We start from the raw sequence: 8,308 nt of genomic DNA on the forward strand, positions 1-8,308 counted from the left end.
GCTTCGTTCATTCTTAACTTCACAATCTCTACAAGCAGCTTTGGCAACAGGAGTTAATGCCAGCCTGTTGAAAAATTACAAAAAGGAGTGGAAATGGCTAATTATTCATTTTTTATGAATGTAGCATATGTATTACAAGTTTAAAAATGTTAAAAAAAAATTAAGAAGAATAAAGTTCACAAAATGGCCCCAACTGTCAAACTGTCTACGGAGTATGTGTATACTGTGTTTTTCCACAATTTAATAAATTGTATTTAATTAGTTTAAATGGTTATTTAAGTAATTAGAAAATCCTGAGGGCTGAATTACAACTATCTGATCCAAAGGTGATTTTAGTTCATGTTTTTTTTTTTTTTTTTTTTTTTTTTCTTTCATCAAAGATCCACAAGTGGTAGTAAAAATTCAGTCCATAATCCATGTTCTTTATATAATTGTACAAAAAAAGTTAATCTAGTTCATTTAATATTTTTCGAAACCTGTTGGGTGTGTTTTGGGCACATTTAATTTAAATTGAACAATATTTGTGCTGTGCTAAAATGAGGACATTTATGGATGCAGTGAAAGAGGACATGAAGTTAGTTGGTGTGAGAGAAGAGGATGCAGAGGATAGGGTTAGATGGAGGCAGATGATTCGCTGTGGCGACCCCTGAAAGGGAACAGCCGAAAGACAAAGAAGAAGCTAAAATGAGGACATAATCTATTTGCTGTTTGTTAAAAAAGGTAAGCGATATCTTCGCGATTTATCTACTGCAAGGTTCAATTCAAAGGACAAAAGGCTTAAAGTTCATTCCAAAAGGAAATGACAGTGATCCAGGACTTGTAAAAAAATTTCATATGTTTAGCAAGTATTGGCAAGCAATATGCACTCTAGGCAAGGGATTATATTTAAATGGATCTTTTAAAAATAATTTAAGACCTTGTTCATTTAAAGTTTTATCATAATTGCATGCTATGGAGTAGATGATGGACATGGATGTAATAGATTCTATGTCATTTCAGACATTTAAGGGTGGTCCCAATGCGAAACTGGAAAATGTTTAATACACAGCCGTTGCCTAGAAATGACAAAGATGAAAATGCAATGTATGAAGGATTAAAAAATACATAAACAAATACATAATATTTGTTTCTTACACCACTCTTTCTTGATTTCCAATTGGCCCGGGGGAAATGATTAATTTTCTATAAAAGCAGCTCTATTAGTAAATTTCGCAGAATCGCAGGTGTATAATGGGGCTTTTGTATGGCGACATTGTGGCTTAGTGGTTGGCATTGTCGCCTTACACCTCCTGGGTCCGGGTTCGAGTCATGCCTGTGTGTTCATGGAGTTTGCATGTTCTCCCTGTGCTTGCTGGGTTTTCTCCCACAGTCCAAAGACATAGATAAGGTTGATTGGCGTTCCCAAATTGCCCATAGCGTATATTTTTTATATATAATATTCCTCAAGGATTGAATGACAAAGTGTACATGATGTGGAAGGATCCCGCCTGCAGGGGGCGCTCAGCAGCGCAGGAACAATTACTACTGTACATACTGTATTCACTTAGGCATGATGTTTTCTCAAATCCATATTTATTACAGTATAATAATGGATAGCAAATTATGGAAAAACAAGTTTATAATATGTATGCATTTTTTCTTTACCTTTAAATAAAAACACGACTTATAGAATAAATAGTCAGCTTTAAATAGTTAGATTTACAAAAATAAGTAGTAGACTTAAAAACAGATAGATAAGCAACATTTAACTGCTAAACAACTTTGTTTTAATCATCTTTCATTTAAAAAAATATAAAAATAGTTGATGTTTAGAATCTCACAGTGGGTGATGCTTTTAAATATGTTAGGATGTTATGCACTTGGCTTTTGTTTGTCTAGTGTAGACATGCAGGTTAGATTCAGATTTAAGATTCAGATTCAAAGAACTTTATTAATCCCAGAGGGAAATTGCTTATTCTTGTTTACAGTTGCTCACGGTTGTTATCCAGTAGAAAGGAAAGAGTAATAAATAAGGAAAAAAATAAGTTAAATAAAATAGAATAACATAAAACAAAATATGATAAAGTAAACCCTGCACTCTGACCCCAGTTACGCTGGGATATGCGTATATGTGACAAATAAAGGCTTAACTAAATTCATGGGTTGACACACCATTTAAGATGTTAGCTATCTTGTACCCTGGGTCTCTGGCATGGGTTCCAGGTACACAGGAGAAGCTAAATGGACCATAGATAAAAGACCTTTTTTCTAGTTTTTTTTTGTTTTGTTTTTTTACATATTAAACTAAACGATGAAAGAAAAAAAAGTTATGGCACCACCAACAAACCTTTTATTTCAGTATGATATTTTCTTGAAAAAAAGACAGATTTTATCATTTTTACGGAAGTGCAAGACATTTCTCGTGTCATTTAAATTTGCATTTTTATTTCATATAAAATGTTTTTTTAGATTCAATTTTCGTGAAGGGTGCCAATACTTCTGAAGTCAGCAGGTCACTTAAAATTAATGACATGAAGGTCAAACACATCAATTTGTTTTGCTTAAAATGCACTAAGTTGAAAGCAGCAAAAGATGCATTTTAAATGCTTAATGTATTATTTGCCATGGTTCTCTTGCTGAACACCCTCTCAGCTTCTTCACACAGCCATATTTAGGTCATAGCATTGCATCTCACAACAAAGGCAAATATACAATCATACAGCTCTTTATCCAAACACGCAGACACACTGTCGTTAGAGAGAGGTGTGACACAGCGGCTTACAGAGGCCCACATTCCTTATGTGGTCAAGCAAACTCACTGTCTTAGTCATCCATCCCACACAAGGGGAAAATCTCCGCAGGAACATTCGAGAGCACTGTTTAAGTTTACACGTCAGGTAGAAGACTAACCATTCAATCTTATTTAAACCTGCATCTATAAATACACTGCTGTTTGACAACTCAAGGCTTTTAATTGGTTATATAATGTGTTTTTACAGGTTTTGTACCATTTAACCTGTTAAACTCCCAGAACTCATCCATTAATCAGCCATAAGATTAACACTACTGCCAGGGGCACTAAAAAAAAACACTGATCACCAACTAAACGCTAGCAAACTGATAATGGGATGTTAGGCACCCAAGACTCATCCATGGCCTCAGGCACCAAAGGCAAGGTCAACACAAATGCCAATCCCACACTAATCTCCCCCCAACAAAAAGAGTCAAAGCTGGTCAAGATAGGAAGGTGGCAGAAACCCCAGTGCATGACAGCCCGCCACACACAGGGCCAAGCAGGTAAAGAGCCCAAGGCCCGCCGACCAGTCCTCCAAACCTCCAATCTCCCCAGATCCCAAGCCCATTCAGTACCCATGGATCATCAAGTCTGATTCCATGCACCCAAAGGATCTGCTGCCAACATCCCTGGTGCCTCACACCCCCAGATCTTCCATAAAGCTGTGCTCTGAGGGGCCTGAGGGGCCCTTAGGATGTTTTATTGGTAATGGTTTTAATGCTATGGCTGATTGGTGCATATGTCAGGATTAATATACTCACTCACTCATCTTCTATACCGCTTTAATTCGAACCTGGACCCTGGAGGTGCTAACCACTACACCACCGTGCCACCATATGATTAATACACATTTCCAATAATATGGCCTTATATAAATAACTATGTATATTCCATTTAAGTAATTCAAATGGATAGAGATGAAGGTTAATGAATAGGCTTCTGTGTAGCACTCAATATCTCTTATCAGAAGGTGGATAACACCACAACAAACTCCTGGCAAATGCAAAATGCTGTTTAACCGGCTGTGTGAATACAATACTGGCTAGATAACGACTAATACAAAAAAGAAAAAATGAGTTATAATAACAATCTAAGATATATAAGAGATGCATTAGACTGAATATTATATGAGATTTGGATGAGCATCAGAAAGTAAGAGCTCGGGAAACAAATCAGATCAAGAGGAATATAGACAGTAGAACATGAATAAGATAAAACATTAAAAATAAATGGAAAGCACAGATGATATGCTTAACAAGGCTTTGTCTACTAGTATTAGAGCTTGTGTTATTAGAGAGAAAAGGGAGTAGAGCAGATTAGCTTGACTTTGTGTTATGAGTGTGTAGGGAAACAGAGCAGAACATACCCATGGTGCTCCCCACTGTGAGAACACACCTGCTGATGAAGTAATTGTTGATAAAGATATAAGAGGTACGTGTGATGGGAATAACTTCATTCTTTGGTTAACAGAATATATGGTCTGTTCTTTGCTTCTTCTTGAATGTGCATTGGGTTGCCTCACTTGGGCCTCCAGCTTACTTTATTCAGATCAACTGACTGCTTAGCAGTGTGGGGGGACGTTACTTTTTAAAGTAACTAATTACAAAATTACTGTCACTAAAAAGTAATCAGTCACATTACAGTGTTAATTTCTGATAAAAGTAACTAATTCGAGTACTTTTCCATTGCAGAAAATGAAAACCCCTTTGTGATTCCTCATGCATGTTGTTTTAGTCAAGACCTTTATAATTATTCTACCATCATCACTCAGCGAAGTTTGGCCCATAATCTGTTAACTACTAATACCCCTATCTCACCTACGCGGTTTTGTACGGTGGCCATAAGTACGGTTCATCATGATTCGCCACGAGTTTTGACGCTGTGATTACATTTTCATCTTTGCGCGTGTCGGTCCTCGTGGAAGCTCGTGGACCTTGCAGAACTCCCAGTGGCTCACGGTGCCTAACACCGCTTCTCACCGCGAGTCAAACTGCATAGGGGTATAACAGCAGGAATAACAGAAAGGTGCTCATAATATAAGGTGCGGGTTATCAAGGGCGGGGCTTGTAGGACGACTTTCACACACACACTAACAGAATGACTGCTGTCTGGCTCACGGATTACAAAAATTGTCTGAATAACGGATTACGTAAATAACTGAGTACTTAAACGGCGGACCCAACGCGTTAGATTACCCATTACATCAAAAAGGTAATCCAAGTCCCCTTACGCGTTACTTTGTAATGTGTTACACCCAACACTGCGCTGAGTCTTTTTTGATACTATTATAATTTGAGCTACAGCTTATGTATTAGATCTGAAGTGTAACCGGCATTAACAGTAAAAGATAAAAATCTCCCACAACCTCTTAATGCTGTGCATGAACTTCACACAGGTCCAGTTGAAAGACATTATGGAGACACCGGACTATAACACCCATTTTTTGATGTTTTAGTATAGATTATGCCCAAGACGAGTAGAGCAGAGCAGATTTTAACAGCTAGACGGTATATATTTTAATTAAAAAATGACATGAGCTTTTTTTTTTTTTTAAGGAGACATGATAAATAATTCTGTGAAATAACAGTCCCAAATCTCATATCGTACTGCAATGGCATGGCAATACCATGCCCTCAGCGACATAATGGTGTGATACTGTGAACTGTCCTCAGGTTTTAAATAAGCTGTCTGTTCAGCAGTGGATACCCGCACTGCTCCTTCACCGCATGGTGCGACTTTTCCCAAATGTTAACAGCCATAGAGTGAATAACCTTGAATAATTGGATTATACCCAGAACAGTGCTAGAGAACTCATCATCAGAGGGACATCCAAGGGTCTTGGTCACTACTGAGTTGGTCAAGGTTATTGGCAGTGGTCCTGGTTCAGATTCACCTTCAGTTTTTTTTTTTCAGATGTGGTTACTTATGGAAATGTATTCTTGGAGATTCACATCGGTTTATATTGAAGTTTTACATTAAGTCTGTTATAAGGACTTTAGGTTTCCAAATATGCATTGTTACGAAAAATTACAGGATGCCATAATTCTTTTTTTGTAGTTTAACATTTAATGAGTTATATGTAAATTATACATAACATTAACATTAAAACCACCTGCCTAATATTGTCTACGTCCACTTTGTGCTGCCAAAACCAGATGATGATTCCAGACTTCGACAAGACTTCTAAAGGTGCGCTGTTGTAATCTGGCATCAAGACATTAGCAGAAGATCCTTTAAACTGTGAGGTTGGCCTCCATGGATTGAACTAATTAGACTAAGGTCTGGAGAATTGGGCCAAGTCAGACGAAGAGCTCCTTATCATGTCCTTCAACTCATTCCTGAACAATTTTTGCATTGATACAGGGCTCATTATCATGCCGAAAGAGGCCATTAGTGCCAACAGAGAATACTGTTGCCATAAAGGGTTGTACTTGGGGTCCAACAATGTTTAGGAAGGTGGTACATGTCTAAGTAACACCCACAACAATGGCAGACCCAAGGTTTCCTTTAGAATATTGCCCAAAGCAAGAGATGCACATGCACCTCATCCACATGATGTAAAAGTAAATGTGATTCATCAGACCAGCCCATCTTCTTCTAGTGCTTTAAAAAAATTAGAGATTGAAGGGATGGTGATGAATAGTGATGCTCCAAATGTTAGACTTTATCCTGTATTCAGGAGGGCCTACAGCCTATCCCAGGACACTTAGGGCACATGGCAGAGTATACCATGAATAGGGTGCACACTGTACCCATCCACAAATTTACATTGCTCATTCATACACTTCCCAATTAGCCTAATCTTTGTGTCTTTGGACTGTGGGAGGAAACCAGAGTACCTGGAGAAAACACTCCATGCACACAGACCCGAGGCAGAAATCGAACCCAGACCCTAAATCAGTATATATACCTATTTTGCTCATAAAAACTGAAGTTGTAGTCTTTCATTGTGGTCTGTGGCACATTGTTAAAGATGTTCAGTATGCTTTTGTGCAGTGTCAAATATAGAAGAGCTAATTAGTGTAATGACACTGCTAATTTCTTAGTTATCCTATTAAGCCTAATGAGGGAAATGAAGCATTTACTTGAATTTGTCATGCTCTTCTCTCACTGTGACTGAGATCTAACTGGATTTGTCGAAAGATGCTGTAGGCTTCACCTCCTGTGAAATTTCTGCATGTGTTCTATTATACTCTTCTCCTCCTTCTCCATGAAAGCTCAATATTTTCTGTTATATTATGTGCTGATAGTTTTCTCAATCCAATTCCAACAGTGCTGCAGAGGTTTCTGGGGATGTACCATCGATGTGTTTCTACAAGGAGAACCGGGGGAATGACAAGCAATTGGTCTAATAGGAGGCCATTAACCTCGGAGCTTTAGGATCTCGGCTCCTGAATCATTAATTTCAGCTGAGGCATGACATGCTAGTTAATTTTCTTAGAATGTGAGTCAGATTGTGCTCTGGGTGTACAGTAGGCGTTTGCAAATCGTGAGCTGTTTAGGCTTTTGAGTATAAATGCACCAGTCAGGCATGTATGCGTATGAGGCGAAATGTAAGAAAGAGAGAGTTGGCTGTTTAAGAGTTATAGCAAATGGTATATCTTGCAACTGTGATTTTCGTAAAAAAAAGAAATAAAAAAAAAAGGTATCCAGGTTATTCCTACTGCCCCTGGTGGATAGGAGGGTTTAAGCTGTTTTTGAATTTAGGTAAAATTTTGTTTTTACAAATAAAAATGTAGTTCTAATATTTAAATAATGGATTATATGTTGGATGTTGCAGATGTAAGTATGTGTTAAAATATTTTAAAGAGCTGAAAAGATTCAGCGCTCCTCAATTGTGCTCCATACCTGTATTTATTTATTTATTTATTTATTTATTTATGTTTAATGTCTTATTTAATTTACCCTTCAGGTACAATTTAAATGAGTATTTAATGTTTCATACATTATTAATTGCTTATTTTGTTGATTTAATTATGAAGTTGAGTCAAATGATAACCTTTTCGGTAATGTTTATTAAAAAGAGATGCCCCAAAAATGTTAACAGGGTAGAGGGGGCTGTTGAGAACAATGGGCCATTAGTACATTTGTACTTTTGCAGCCTTTGATTTAACGTGTCTCTTATAATTTATTTCACATTTTCTTAGCTTTTGCTTTCACCCACTATTAGTACTAAAATTTCCCCTCACATTGCACGAAAAATATTCTTAACCAAATCAAACCTGTTAATTATTGAATTCAGATGTTTCAATCAGGCCTCCTATATAGTATACAGTGAAGGGTAACCTTAATGCTTCAGCACACCAAGACATCTTGGACGATGCTATGCGTCCAACTTTGTGGCAACAGTTTGGGGAAGGCCCTTCTTTTTCAACATGACTGACTGAACTCTAAAGACATGACTTGATGAGTTCGGTGTGGAAGAAATTGACTGGCCCCATCGAGCCCTGACCTCAACCCCATTGGACAGCTTTGGAATGAACTAGAACGGAGATTGTGAGCCGGGCCTTCTCGTCCAACATCAGTGCCTGACCT

This window comes from Clarias gariepinus, chromosome 21, assembly GCF_024256425.1.
Source record: "Clarias gariepinus isolate MV-2021 ecotype Netherlands chromosome 21, CGAR_prim_01v2, whole genome shotgun sequence".
Classification (NCBI taxonomy): domain Eukaryota; kingdom Metazoa; phylum Chordata; class Actinopteri; order Siluriformes; family Clariidae; genus Clarias; species Clarias gariepinus.